At 33.1% G+C, this 15,748-nt stretch overlaps 1 long non-coding RNA gene across 1 annotated transcript; it reads right to left on the reverse strand.

Annotated features, from left to right (window-relative positions):
* Positions 1 to 9,138: 9,138 nt before the first annotated feature.
* On the reverse strand, positions 9,139 to 13,135 carry LOC145801201 (uncharacterized). The gene is made up of 3 exons (XR_014342301.1): positions 12,132 to 13,135; positions 10,724 to 10,775; positions 9,139 to 9,458 (listed from the first exon to the last, which is right to left on the reverse strand). It is a non-coding gene; the product is annotated as an uncharacterized LOC145801201 (long non-coding RNA).
* Positions 13,136 to 15,748: the final 2,613 nt, after the last annotated feature.

The following is a 15,748-nucleotide window of genomic DNA, read 5'->3' on the forward strand; positions in this document are numbered from 1 at the left end:
AAATCTCAACCACACAATGTAACACTCTAAGAAATTTTAGGAAAAAATCACTCTAGAGGATCCTTGCTCTATTAAAACAACATAATTGACAGCTAACTCATAAAAATGACCTGTAAAGTTACTACTTATTCGTTTGTAGAATCGTAGTAAATGAAGTGCAAGTCTTAATGATTAGGAGTACAATTTAGTTCTGATTGGTTGGGTTGTCAGTTTAAGTTATGTTGAGATCTGTTTATGTTTGTTCAAATTTGAATTGTAATCTGTAATTGTATGCTTAAATTTGACTTGAGTTAAATTCAAATAGTCTGAGTTGCTAGAATTACACATAAATTTCCTATTTTTTAACTAAATTATTAATTTGTTAAAATTAGATTTTATTTATATTTTTTAAACGAAATTTATTAATAAAATGAAAATAACCAAACCAAGTCAAGCCTTAAGTCTCATCAAATGGGGTCGGCTATATGAATCATTCTTCTCCACGCGGCCCTATCAAAAGTCATTTTATTAGTCAAATTAAGTAGATTCATATCTCTATTTATAACGCTAGTCAACGTTAATCTAGGCCTATCCCGTTCCCTAACACTTCCATCTACCGTTACAGCATCGCATCTCTTCAATTTGTGAATGAGAATAAATTCAATATGATTTAACAATCTAAATTATTTTAATATCATCACATGGCTAATAATTTATATGTCTATTAAATATATATATATATATAATTTGAGTATCGGATTGCTTGAGTTGTTTGATATTTTTCCTAAGTTCATTCAAATTTAATTTGGGCTTTTGAATTTGTCTCCAAGCCCGTACCAATTTCAAAAATATCTTATCCAAACTCTAAAAAATTTCGGGTTGAGCTCTAAAAAATTTCGGGTTGAGCTCGGATTACTCGGGTTGAATCCGCTCAAGTTGCACTCCTAATAATGATTAGAGAAAATGGAAAGAAAATTGGGCAAATAACATTACTGGAAGTCAACAAAAATTATTACAAAAAAGTAATAAATATTAATAATTAAAAATCTCAATTTTTTTATTAATTTTAATTTTTTTCATTGATATTACTGTCAAATAACTCTCCCAAGAAAATTTTTAAATTAAAAATAACACGACATAAAACGTGAGCTTTACTGATGTGTGTCTCCCATCTGTATCTCATATTTTTGATATTCTTAGCTTGGTTTGGTTTACATGTTGAGCCTAAGGCCTCGTTTGAGGACATGTTATTTTAATAATTTTTTAATTTTTTAGTTAAAATATAAGATAAAAAAATTAATATATTTAGAGTGATTTTTTGACTTTTTATGAAAATATGTGCAAAAAGTAGAGAAAAAATAGAATCTTTGACTTTTTGATATAGGATATAGGCTTTTTGACTTTTTTAGTAACTTTTTAACTTTTTGACTAAAATGTTAACTTGCCAAACGAGGCCTAAATAAGCACATAAGGACAAAAAAAAAAACTACAAAATGACAAAACACTTGATTTAGAATGTAAAATTACCAAACTAACCCATATACAAACAAAAAGTCAAAAAAATATCATTTCCAAATTGAGGGCAATTTTGTCATTCTAATGCAAAAAAGCCAAACATGGAAACCAAACGAACAAAAAAATTTCAGACTTAAAAAGTTAAAAAAAGTTAAAAAACCAACATTGCCAAACAACCCCTTAACATAGTTACTGTGATTATCCTCATTATTGGAGGTGCATAATGATATGAGTGACAATTTTTAGTTCCAACACTGCTGGGTCCATTGGGACCTAGTAGAGTGGCCCCAGCACCCCATCTCCACCTCCACCTCCACCTCCACCTCCACGTGAGGGGTTGTAATTACAAGTCAAAAAAAATTAAAAATTAAAAATTAAAAATTAAAAATTCAACAAATCAAAAAACAGTGGAGGTCTCAGTCATTATGTTTTTAGTTCTTTATTTTGCACCACCACTTTATAGTACAATATTTGTCCATTATTGTTTTCTTAATAATTAAAATTATAATTTTTTTTTTATAAATCTATAATTATTTTTTAAAATGTCCATGAATTGTAATTTTCTAGTAATAATACCTCCAATTCAATCCATAATAATAATAATAATAATTATTATTATTATAATACCTCCAAAATAAAAAACCAGTGAGAAGTGACACAATTAGAAAAAAATAAAATAAAAATAATACGTAGCATTTTTGATGCTCGGGGAAAAATGTATAAATGCATTAACGCAAAATGTTACCAGGTAAGGCATTTGACTTAGTGGTTGTGTAGTATTTTTTGTGGTATCAGATTCAACTGATATAACAATATATTAATATTTCTTATATTTGTAATTATGCAATGCATATGTTTTTTTAATAATAAATATTTTATTGCCATTATTTTAGATAAAATAGTTTTAAATGTTTTTTATGGGCTCTAGTATAAAATTCCGTAAATATTTTAAAAACTGAGAAAAATAGTGGTGCAAATTATATTTTATTTTACAATGCAGTTCCCAAACTGGGCCTTGTACGCTACATATCTGTCTGCATAGGCTTAAACATAGAAATAGGCCCAGTTTAAGCAAATTGTGGCAAAGTTGCTCTTTGCCTGCTTTCACATGTAGAAATGATGGTCCAGTTTTGTTTTTTATTATGTCCACAATAAAATATATATATATATATATATATATTGGGATAATTAAGAGCAGATTTTATTGGTTGAATTATTTATTCATAAATCTTGAATAAAATATTTTTTCCTGTATTTATTTCTCATTTTGATAATGAGAAAATTTTGAGATTTTTTAAATATATTTTGTATTTGTGTAATGATCATTTGCTACTGACAATGACACTAATGAATTTATGATAAATGATTGATAGATGTTAGTTTTTGTTTATAAGTTTTGATTTAAATTTAGTTTATTTGTGTTAGTTATGAGTGATAAATTAAAGCTTTTAATTTAACTACACTAAATTATAACCGCTCTTCATTACTGTGGGGGCCGAGAATTGGGAGTCGTAGAGATTCTAGATAGTTGAATTTAGGAGAGTCGAGATTCGAAGCACTCGGCAATTGGCTCGAAAGCTCAAATCCAACCCTACTCGGCCAAATAACCGATTAAGCAAGGGGCCGAGTGAAGATCGGTCTATTATAAAATGTGCCGAATATGAGGTGGGAAATGGATCTAATCCCGAGGCCCAAAGAATAAAAGATATAAATAGAAGAAACATCAGCTAAAAAGAGGTATGTGAGAATTGTTGTGCTAAACTTAGAAAACAAGTATTCTTGAGCGTTGAGACTGACTTGTCCGTCGGAGTGCTAATTCCGACACCTCCGACCGGAGTGTTTATTCATTTTCAGATGACTAGAAGAGGATCACGAACATTCCCCAGGATCAGAAGAGTATTTCCAAACTACTTCTCCACAATTACTAGTCAATCATATATTAATCACGTTTTATAACACTACAAGATACTTGATCATTCCTGATCAAAACCTAATCCTATTAAATCATTATTATTATTATTATTTTGTAGGAGCGCATGTGAAACAAATTATTATTTTGTAAGGGGGCGGCACCTCCAAAAATTTGAAAAATATCATATATTATACTAAAAATTTTAAAATAATTTAAAATTATAGGAGTTTGCACTCCCAAATTTTTTTTAGATAAGTTCAAAATTATATAGAGTAGCCTCCCTAATTTTTTAAACTATAGAGTAGTCTCCCAAAGTCATAATCCTAGATCCGTCCCTGAGGAGGCATTGGGAGGTGAAGGAAAGGGTTGGAAGGGCCACTTGAGGTGCCTTTGAAGGGATGGGGGTGGTGGCAGGTAGTGGCGATTCTAGAAAAGTTTGTATAATGAGTCACTCAAAAAATTTAAGTTTTATAAATTTTATTTTAGAAAAATAGGCTAATTAACATTTGAACTTCTCCTTCAAGTAAAATAAATTTTTAATAAAGTACTATCATTTTAACAAAACAAAAAAAATATATAAACTTTTACAATCGTATTCCACAGTTGATCTCTCATTTGGTTTACGTGTTGAGAAAAGAAACATAATAAAGAATGACTAGGTTCCTAATGAGCTTTGATTTTTAATGACGGGGTCCCTAATTTTTTTTAATAAGATAAATTAATTATCAAATAAAACTTTTACCCTAAAAAAAATTTAAGATTTTTGGTAAGGAGGGCGGATGAGACCTCATCGCCCATGTAGTGGCGTTGCTCCTAGTGCTGGGAAGGGAAAGGCGAGGGGAGGGATAGGTGGTGCTCAGAAGGGATAAGAGGGGGATGGGTGTGGCGTTGGAGGGAGATGGAGGGGGTGGGTGTGATGCAGATTTAGGGATGTTAGGTTTGCAAATAAACTAACCATTTGCAATTTGGACACGGCTTGGTATAGGTTCCATTCAGTTTTGTTTGTTAAGTAAATAAACAAGTTCAAGTCAAACTTTTAGGTAGGGGCATTCACGGGTCGGTTCGGTTCGGGTTTACCCTTAATCCGTCAGCTGAACCGACACATTCGGGTTACACAGTCAGCCATCCGTCATCGACCGAACTACTATTCGAAATCGTCTGAATAGAAGAGATCAATTTGGCGGTCGGTTTGGATGATTTCGAATATCTAACAAAAAATTTAAAAAAAAATATGAAAAATGAAATAAAATTTCAAAACAACAAATTTAAAATTATATATATATATATATATATATATATATGTATGTACAGACCTATGAAAAAGAATGGAAGAGAGAATATAGGGAAGAGAGGGGGGGAAGACTTGCCATTACCCTCAATGACCGTCCACGCCACCGTTCAACAACGTCACAATCATTGCTCATCGCAATCGCAATCACCACCATTGTTACTGAGATGAGGAAGATAGTGAAAGATGGGTTTGTCATGAGAGAGAGAGAGACGAAAGGGGAAAAAAACAGAGATGAGAAATACTTAGATGGGTTTGTCTCTCAAAAGGAGAAAGAAAGAGAGGCAAACGGAGGGAAAAAAAAAACAGAAATAATAAGGTACCGTTTGGTAACACTTACGTTTTCAGTTTTCTGTTTATATTTACAAAAATTTTAAAAACTTAAATAGAAACTTGTTTGGTAAAATTTTTGATTTATAAATCAGTGGTCTCAGTTTATAAATTTAGCCAAAAAATGAAAACACAAAAAGTGTGTTTCCATTTTGAGTTTTCAGTTTTTTTTTTTTTATCACCCAACATTAGCTACCACCCGCCACCATTTTCCACCACCGTCTTCCGCCACCACCACCCACCCTCCACCACCACCTGCCATCACCTGCCACCACGACTCACCACCCACCTGCTACCACCAGCCACCACCCGTCACCATCACCCACCAGTCACCACCCACCTGCCACCCACTCGCCACCACCAATCACCCCTCGCCGCCGCCGCCCACCTGTCAACCACCCGCCGCCACTCACCACCTGCCACTACCATTTACCGCCCACTACCACCACCCGCCACTTACTTGCCACCACCACTCACCACCCACCTGCTACCACCATTCACCACCTGCCACCACCAGCCACCCACCACCACCTGCCACCTGCCACCGTCACCCACCCACCCACCACCCACCACCACCCACCACCGTCACCCACCCACCCACCACCCACCACCCACCACCACTACCACCACCACCACTCACTCGCTACTACCTACCACCCGCCACCGTCACCCACTCACTCACCACCACCACCACCACCACTACCCGCCATCCGCCACCCACTTGCTACCACCACCCATCACCCGCCGCCACCACCACCCACTCGCTACCACCCATCACCCGCCACCGTCACCCACCCACCCACCATCACCGCCCACCCGCCACCTCCCACTACCATCCGCCATCTGTCACCCACCCACCGCCACCACCACTACCACCACCCACTCGCTACCACCCACCACCCACACCGTCACCCACCCACCACCACCCGCCATCGGCCATCCACCACCCGCCACCCACCACCACCCGCCATCCGCCACCCACCTGCCACCACCACCTCCCACTCACTACCACCCACCACTCGCCACTGTCACCCATCCACCCACCCACCACCCACCGTCACCACTTTCCACCACCGTCTTCCGCCACCACTTGTCATTTCTCACTCTTTTTTATATTTTTAAATTTTTAAAAATATTTTGTCAATTACCAAACGCGTTTGTAATTTATGTTTTTTTAAAAATAAACAAAAATCAATTTATAAAATTTTTGTAAATATAAACTGAAAACGTAAACGTTACCAAATACACCCTAAAAAATGGGTTTATCTTTCAAAGAGAGAGAGAGAAGAGGATGGAACCGAAAGGGAGTAAGAGAGAGATGAGAGGTTTTAGAAGAAAGGAAATGAGAGAGATGAAACGTGATGATGTGGGGGAGACAAAGGGGTAGGTGGGAAGCCAGATCTATCACTTGGCAAGATGATAAATGCATTGGGAAGATATAAAAGCTTTCTTGAAAAAAACAATAATGATGTTATGCTGCTGCTGTTTCATTTTTCTAGACAAGTAAATCCTAAGTAATGCTTAAAAGTATATATAATACACGTATATATTTTCGGTGAGGTAGGATTGGGTGGATATTTTTTAAATAAGTCCAAGTTTGGAAAGACTAAATAAGTATATTTTTTGACTTTTTATGAAATATGGGTTAGATTTGGGTTGGGTTTGAAGTGATGTATTAGAGAGGTGATGTGACTTAAATAAGATGATGTGACTTAAATAGGATAGTGACTTTTTGACTTTTTGAATTTTTTGGAGGATGCCAAACTTATCTGACCTCCCAATATATAATACACGTACATATTTTCGGTGGGGTTGGATTGGGTGGATATTTTTTAAATAAATCCGACCTCTCATCGAAAATTAAATAAAATTGAAGAATTTCAACCGTAACCGACCGTGAAGTTGGTCGAAACCGCCCGTACCATGAACGGGTCGGTCGGATTGGGTCGGTCCTGCGAGTAATTCGGTTTTTTAAACACTCCTACTTCTAAGTTCATTTAAACGACTTAAGCTCAAGTTTAAATAAACTCATTACGTTTATTATTTATTTAAATAATAAAATAAATATATTATTTATATATTAAATAATGTAAAATGTATATAAATAATGGATAAATACATTAAATAATATGAAAATATTATTTATATAGTTAGATAATGTAAAGTAATAGTTAAAATAATTAAAAAAATTCATGACTAAGTTTCAAGCTGTGCATGAATTAGATTAATTCTTAAGCCAAGATCGGGCTCGATAAATAAACAAGCCGAACACGAATTTGTAATTCTAGTTATTGTTAAACTATATATATTTAACCTATAATTAATACCTCTACATTGATGACAATGACCTGAAAAGCGAGTTCGGCTCTACGTGTTTAAATATATAACAAATTAAAAATTGATACCATGAAAGGTATATTTGTCTCCACCAGTGGATATTGAGATATTATGCCCAAGTTTTGTCCTATCCTGTAAAGCAAATTTGGCAAGTGGGTTTACAGGTTTTTTTGATTATTTTAGTCACAAAAAATAAAATAGGATATTTTAGCCATAACAAACAAAACATCACATCCAACCCATAATCATTACATTCTTCTCTCACAAAAAAACTCAAAAAAATCAAAAAGCCAAAAAATCCTTCCCGAACCAAGCTTTTAAGCCCAGGCTAAAATAGTCAAAAAAGCCAAAAAGCCAACCCACTTCCCAAACCAAGCCTAAGACTATTGCGTTATGTTTATTTGAGAGATTTGGAAAAGGATTTAGAGAGGAAAAAGAAAAAGATAGGTGAAATGTGAATAAAATATATCTACATTTCATATAATTTCACACACTTTCTCCGTTTTCCTTTTCAAATTCTTTTATAAATTTCTCAACCAAACACAGCATTAGAGGCTTTCCCGACTTGATATTGGTCGAGAGAGTCCCTCGACAATGAAGTTAGAATTTGATCGGATAGAGGAAGGAAATGAATGAAAGAGTCTATTGGTTTTGATGTGTCTATGTGTCTACCTGGCCTGCTGCTTTGTTATCCTTTTATAACATTAAGAGTTGGTTTGGGGTATTCTAAAAAAGTGTATTTTTTGTCTTTTTATGAAAAGATGTGCAGAAAAGTAGAGAGGTGATGTGATGTAATGTAAAAAAGATGAATTATATAGGTTATGCCAAACGAGGCCTAAGGTAACTCTCTGAGAGTAAGATTTGATCATCCAATTGTTTTTTCAGACATCGGATGAATGAGGTTTCGTAGATGTATTGTTAGAGAAGCACGATAGGATCGTGTTTGTGTTTGCTGACCAATAGGTCACCAACCTTGTGTTAAATTATATCAAAGAAGGCTGAGACTTGAAACTGAGATAATAGATTTGGTAAATATATATATATATATATATATAAACTATCAATATGTTTTAATAGTTGGAGTTAATTTCTATCAAGTCCTATTAAAAATAAGTCTTAGTAAAATCGTCGTTAAAAATAATTTTTTGTGACAATTTTTTACATATATTGCTAAAATTTGATAATTAGTGACTTTTTTTTAAAACGATTTTTATAAATTGTCACTAAAACTTACAATTAGTGACGTTTTTCTGTACGAATTTTTCAAATAGTCTGAAAATTGAAAATTAGTGACACTTTTTTATGACATTTTTTTAAACTTTCGCTAAAACTTATAATTTGTGACATTTTTTGTGACAATTTTTAAATTGTCGTTGAAAATTAACAATTAGTGTTTATTGGAAAACGTCATTGTTTCTCACAGAACCTATTGAACAATGAATCTACCTATTAGGACCTACGCGTAAATCCCTCTAAAAAAAAAAAAAAAAAAAAAAAAAAACCACAGCCTTTCTCACTTGAGAAACACATATTACACATATTATGTGTGCATTCCTCTTCATTATTATTTTTATACTATATATATTTTTTCGAATTGTACATACATTAATGTGTGCAGACCGCTAATTATATACATAGTGAACTGTAATGCACCAATTTCTATGATTTTGATTAACACTGATTAAACTCATTATCCTCCCTTTTCGATATCTAAGAAAGGGATGATAATGAATTTAATTACTGTTAATCAAAATAAAATAAACAAGATTCACCATAATTAAAATAAACCTGTCTTCCTTTCATTTCATCACTTTGAAACATAAGAGTTACAAAAGATTCCCATGTATTGATACATTTACAACCTTCATAGCCTGAATTTATAGCATATGAAGAAAGCTATTGCAATAATATAAATAGCAAGTAAATGCCAAATGAGCTTACATCTTTCAAGGTTGAAACCTTGTTACAACAAAAGGTGGTTTTCGATCCATACTAGTAAGTTCAAAAGCTATACACATCAACAACAAAATAAAGAGCCTTCTTGCACCAAAATGTCAATCTCTAGCTTTCAACGAGGTGGTAACATCTTACCTGTACCTAAAAATGGTTTTTCATGAAGGAATGAGCACAATTGTCCACTAAAAATAATATTGCAGAAGTATATAAGCTTAGCATACTACAAAATCATAAAAACATCACAGCTATTAATCGTAATATATGTTATTTAATCACTTTTTTTTGGGTCAAAGCATGAACTTTCCAAGTGATTGTCAAGAGTCATTTTCAATCACACTTGATTAAAAGATAATTCCATCAAGTGTTTTGACTGTAATAATAAACATTTAGATCATGGACTTTAACCGTGATTAATAACTAATAAAACCTGAAATTGAACTTAAAAAAATCACATTTATATGCATTTTTCATCACGATTAGTGCATGCAAAATAAAAAAGTCTCAGACCACAAAATGTGACATAATCAAATATTATTTATACACATTTGAAGAATGTCTAATACACCTATTTATTAACTATCTTTTGAATCAATGAATAGTTAATAACCTCATATATTTCATAGATAAAAGTTGAATATTGAAAAAATATATACAAAGAAAGTTAAGGAATAAAATATTTTTTTTACTGTGACTACACAACAAAAATCTCATTAAAAAAATTGAAAAAACTTAAGGAGAACTTAAAGTTCTTGAATGTTCTGTGTTCTTTGACCATATTTTGCATCTCTCCAAACAATTTCTAACCTGAATAATGAAAACATAAATTAGTTCAGAGGCCGCTAGATTCATAGAAATAAATTTACTCATTTGTTCAAAATTAAAGAAAGCAAAAATTGAAAGAAAAAAGAAAAACTAAAAAGTTCATAGGATTGATAAGAGTTTGAATTAATCAACTAGACTTGAAATTAAATGCAAGATAACATCATCACAGATACATCAACTGGATAGATGAGAAAAAATAGAAAATTCTTGATAAATTATCCATTGACTTAGGACCAGATGAGATAAATGGAGTGTTAATACAGTTTAATAGATTAGAGCTATCAACTTGCAGATGAAATATATAAAAGAGAATAAAATAAAAAATAGAGGCATGCAATTGCTGTATATCTGCAAGTATCATACACATATGAGTACACAACAAACAATAAATGCCATATCATAATTCAAATGCAAACATTTTTTAAATGTATGACTACTTTTCTAATCTAGCAAATAAATCTGTAATTCCTAGGCTTCAAATTTGGTTTGATCTAATGATGCACATGTAACGCAAACTAAAGCAGAAATATTCAACAAAAGCAAGTAATTCTAAGTGGCCAAGAAGTTCTTAGGGCATGGCGTACCTGCATGTTAATGAGCCTGAGCCCTAAACATATTGACTCTCTCCCACCACCACTGCAGACCAGAGAAATGCTTGGGTTTGTAACTAATAATATCATAGTTAGCACTTGATTCAAAACCATAATCATATATCCAATACACAATAAAATTTAACATAACATTCCCATCTCTGTCCTTGTGTTCTACCATTCTATGTTAACCTATGAGGACATAATTTTAGGGTTGTCCACGTGGCCTAGGTTGTTGGCTGAGGTGCCACATGGGTGATCCAGGCTGCCGAGATACGATGTGATTATATCGGAATATGAGATATTTGGATAGAGGACAAGAGACCTAATTGATATCAGACTACTTGTTTGGGTAAGGTTGGACTCTTGAGAGAGTTGATCCTAATTTGAATAGGAGGCGTCTTGGATAAGTGATATCCTTGTAAAGGATAGAGTTTTATGAAGTAAGACTTCTAAGGGAAGTAAGACACTAATCGCTATATAAAGAAGGCACCCCCGTGGGTCTAAGATACGTTCTGAACTAGTGTGTTTATTTGTGCCAATATCTTTGAAAGATTGTTGACTGATTTGATCGTTGAAGTGCCCCCGGTTGGACGAGCCACCAGTCTTGTTGTCTTCTTGTGTGCAGGTGTTGGGTTTCTCTATTTCCGCACGTGCTCTACAGCTTAGTTTCTAGGATCTCGGTAAAGAGATCCGATTTGGTTGTGAGGTCAAAATTCAACACACGCAATCTTACTTATCAAAAGATAGAGATAGTTAATAGCTTGAGTGCACAAGGTCAAAAACTATACTTCACATACTTTTGTTTTATTCAATGTTTAAAGGTGAATTTGAAAGAAAAAAATCCAAACTATGTTCATGTATTTTGTTTTTCTGAAATAACCTAGTTCTCAAATATGTTTTGCTATATTCCCATATTGAAATCAGTGGCTTTTTCATAATAAATGTTGCAAGGACAATGTAAAAAGGTTCACAAGTATACAAGAAAAAAAATTGAGAAAGTTTAGCAGTAGTTTACAAATTTCACCCTTTTACTCCCTATTTTTTAACTAAATTTAAAAATAATTACAAAGTTAGAGGTAAATAAATAAATAACTAAATAAATTAACCAACAATTACATCAACTAAAAGTAATTAAGTGCTCATATAAACCAAAAGAGATGATAATCCTATTCTTAGTGATTATCTTCATTTATGAGGATAACAAAAATTCATTTACTTATATATAACAACCCTTAAAAGAATAACAGAAAATAAAATGCACATAAAACAGAGAGCCAAAATAAAGGTGATGGTTGGAGCAAGATTGGTCGTGGCAGTAGCAAAGGTTGCTAAGGTTAAAACCAATACTACCCATATCAGATTACAGTAGTTGCTTGATTACAGAATAAATGCAGCTTACCCAAGTAATCCACAAAGAAATGCTTCGCAAGCTGCTATCCATGTCAGCCTTGACATGTTTTTCCTGTAATAAAAAATAAAATAAAAAAATCAAATAACTGTCAAAATGAAAACATAATTTAAGAGGTTTCAAACTCTTGTTAATTGTATGCACATTAACGTCAAGGTATGCTAATACTTGACTCGTCATTGGCCCTCAGATTAGAAGCCAACAAACCTCAGATCCTCAATTTAAGAAAGGTAACAAAAAGATTAGAAAAACAATTGTAAATTCAGTCTATTTTTGCATCATTCAAACAATAAAAAAACAGAATACTAAACCTAATAAGATGAAGTTACTAATATAAGTGCTGCAGATGAAGATGAGAACAGAATTTTGCACCGTAGCTTATGCCCAATTCTTCTTTATTACAATTCCAAAATTTCATTTCTTTTCCCACAAATTCTCAGTAACCAAACAGGGACAAACTTTATGAAATGAATCAAATCCGTCATTAAACCCATTAGCAACATAAACATATATGTGGAATCAACAAAACCAGAAAAACCCATCAAAGTAATTTCTCTAAACTATCATCTTATGTAACTATTCCAAAATTTCATTCTTTTCCCACAAATTCTTAGTAACCAAACAAAGATAAAGTTTATGAAATGAACCACAACATGAAACGGATCAAATCGAACCCATCAAATAAGATAACAAAAACTCATTAAAATAATTTCTCCAAAATGTCATCTAATCCAACAATTCCAAAATGGTCTCGGTCGCAGTCGCAGTCGCAGTCGCCGGTGGAGGTTGTAGTTGCTAGTGGTGGTCACAATCACAGAGATCATCACTGGTTGTGAACACGAAGGTCCTCCGAACTCATGCCTGTAAAATCGCAACGGAGAGAGAGAGAGAGAGTGAAAGGCGAGGTGAGTCTAAGATGGAGGGTTAAGAGGAAAAGAAGAGTTTGGAAAGAAGAAGGTGTTCATTCAAAGAGGACACAAAATGATGATTTTATAGAAAAACAAGATTAAAAAATATATATATATATATATAATCGCACTTTATTTAGAAACTATGGTTAAAAAAAAGATATAATCACACTTGTTAATAGGTGAGATAAAAAAATAAATGCTATCCCATTTAATTAAATTAATTGTGATCAAAATATCATTCTAATTTATCACACTTTTAATAAAAAGTGAAATCCTGTTAATTTCTCTTGTATGATCTTTAAATATTATTGTAGAAGTGCATGTATAATCATAAATGCAAGTGATGTCATTTCAAGTTAAAGCGTTATTTTTTTCATTCTCATAAATGCAATGATGCGAAGCTTTTCAAAATGTGAGTTCCAATCATTTCAAAAGGCAAATTATTAAACTATAAATAATATACGGGAAATCTTTTGGCAATGTGTCTGCAAGTAATCTATTTAGAACTATCAAAAATCCACATTTACTAGCTATTAACCAGAAGGGTAATTGGACACCTAACTCCTTGCGGGATTCTGGACTTTCATCGAGAGCCTCAAGAAAACTTGATTTAATTTTCAAATGTTTTCTACATATTCCGGATTTAACCATATTTTTTATTTTAATAATTCAACAAGTTTCCAAAAGGTATTCAAGTAATTCCAATACCAATTCTCCAAAATTCAATAAGTAAAAACATGAATATGATAATGCAATGCATGAATTGAAAATGGTTTTCATTTCCCTAAGGTTTCAATTAATTCTACAACAAACATGCGATTCTCCACCGATTGCCAAAACAATTATCTCTATCATATTATTCCATAAATGACAACACTAGAGCATAACTAAGGCTAAGTTTGGCATAACTTAAATAATACAAAAAGTCAAAAAGTCACTATCTTATTTAAGTCACATCACTTCTCTAACACATCACATCAAACCCAACCCAAACCCAACCCATATAAGCCAATAAGTCAAAAAGTACACTTTTTTAGAACATCTCAAACCAACCCTAAAACAATATTCCAAAACTTTCATAATTCTCAAAGAAATGTATTCAATGTCTCAACAATTTCAATAATCCCCAAAGGTTCAATAGCACTAGATATTCCAAAGAATTTGCAACTTCCAAATAAATTCCTCATTTCATACATCAATTCTCAATACACAATAAAATCCTCAATTTCCACTTTCTAGGTTTTGTTCAAAATCTAGGGTTTTGCCAATTTGAGCCCATATTTATGAAATTCCAATCGCACCCATCAATTTAGAGGAATATCTATGAGTTATTGAAGCAAAAAAGGGCAAACTCTAATTTTATTGTACATATATATCGAAAACCCAATTTTTCACAAAATTATATCTAACCAAAATACCACATAAACATGATAAAACAAATATACTAGAGTAAAATCATCCCTACCTTAAACTAGAAAACAAGAAGAGAAAAGCCCTAAAAGTCGAAGGTGATGAAAAGATGATTCGCTCAAATCAAAATGGAGCTCTCAACGTGCTCTACAATCTATCTCAAAAGACCGAGGTGAGGAGATGATCCGAAGTGAGGTAAATTGAAGGATTTGTATGAAAAAACAAAAGTTGAGAGTGAGAGAGAGAGAGAGAGAGAGAGTGAGTGAGAGTGTGTGCAAAAAGTGAGGAAAGACAGAGTACATGGTTCTATTTATAGTGTAAGGACAAAAGTAGGTTTTGGACTCACAAATCTGACCAAAAGGTGACCTTTATGCGCAGATTTTGAGCACTCAAACTTGTGCTAGAGCGGTGAAAGCAATCTAAATAGATCACTCGAGCGAACAATCCTGTACACGAGTGAAGAATGAAGGTTTGCAATATCTCAAACTTCTGCAAAGCAGACCGTTCGAGCGAACTGGAAGGGCCAAAAGCTTACTCGAGCGCTCAAACTTGCGCTCGACCTAACTATGCAAATCAACCTAGGTGCTAAATTTTCAAATGGACATAACTCTCTCGTCCGAACTCCTTTTTAGGAAAATCAAAAGTCTAAAATGAAATCCCAACAACAAGCTACCCAATGGTTCTATTCTTATGCCAAAATTCAAAATGTGGAGAAAAAAGAGAGTCAAAAGAATGAAGATTCAACAAGTAACGAACATCTGAATCAAAGTCTAAATCAAATTTGCCTTAACTGATACGATGTTACACCAACTAAAGGATTTTAATAACGATAGCAACGAAATTAAACGCATTCCATAGACTTATAGAGCACAAGGGTTACATGAACACTCGTGTTGGTGTCCTAAAGCCTTCTACGTGCCAAATGGATTTCTCAATTTTAAAAATAAAATTAAATTAAAGAAGAGGGCAAGAATCAAATCTAAGGTTTGATAAAGGGCAAAAACTTGCCACTTAACTACTACCCAAGATGTAATACTTATTTTATTTTATTTTTACTTACTTGAATTGTACACGTATTATGTGTACTAACCACTAGTATATAATATATATAAGCATGGAAAATGTTAACAAGTGCCCCCTAGGCATTGTTGGGCATTGTTTAATGGTAGGAAGTATGTAAAGTGTACCACAAATATGCAAAAAAATATTAAAAAGTGTATTAATTTTAATAAAAATTTAGTAAAATGTGTTCTGTGTTCTTTAATTATTTTTTTTTTGTTGTTTTTT

This window comes from Camellia sinensis, chromosome 10, assembly GCF_055761805.1.
Source record: "Camellia sinensis isolate YWXY chromosome 10, ASM5576180v1, whole genome shotgun sequence".
In the NCBI taxonomy this organism is placed as follows: Eukaryota; Viridiplantae; Streptophyta; class Magnoliopsida; order Ericales; family Theaceae; genus Camellia; species Camellia sinensis.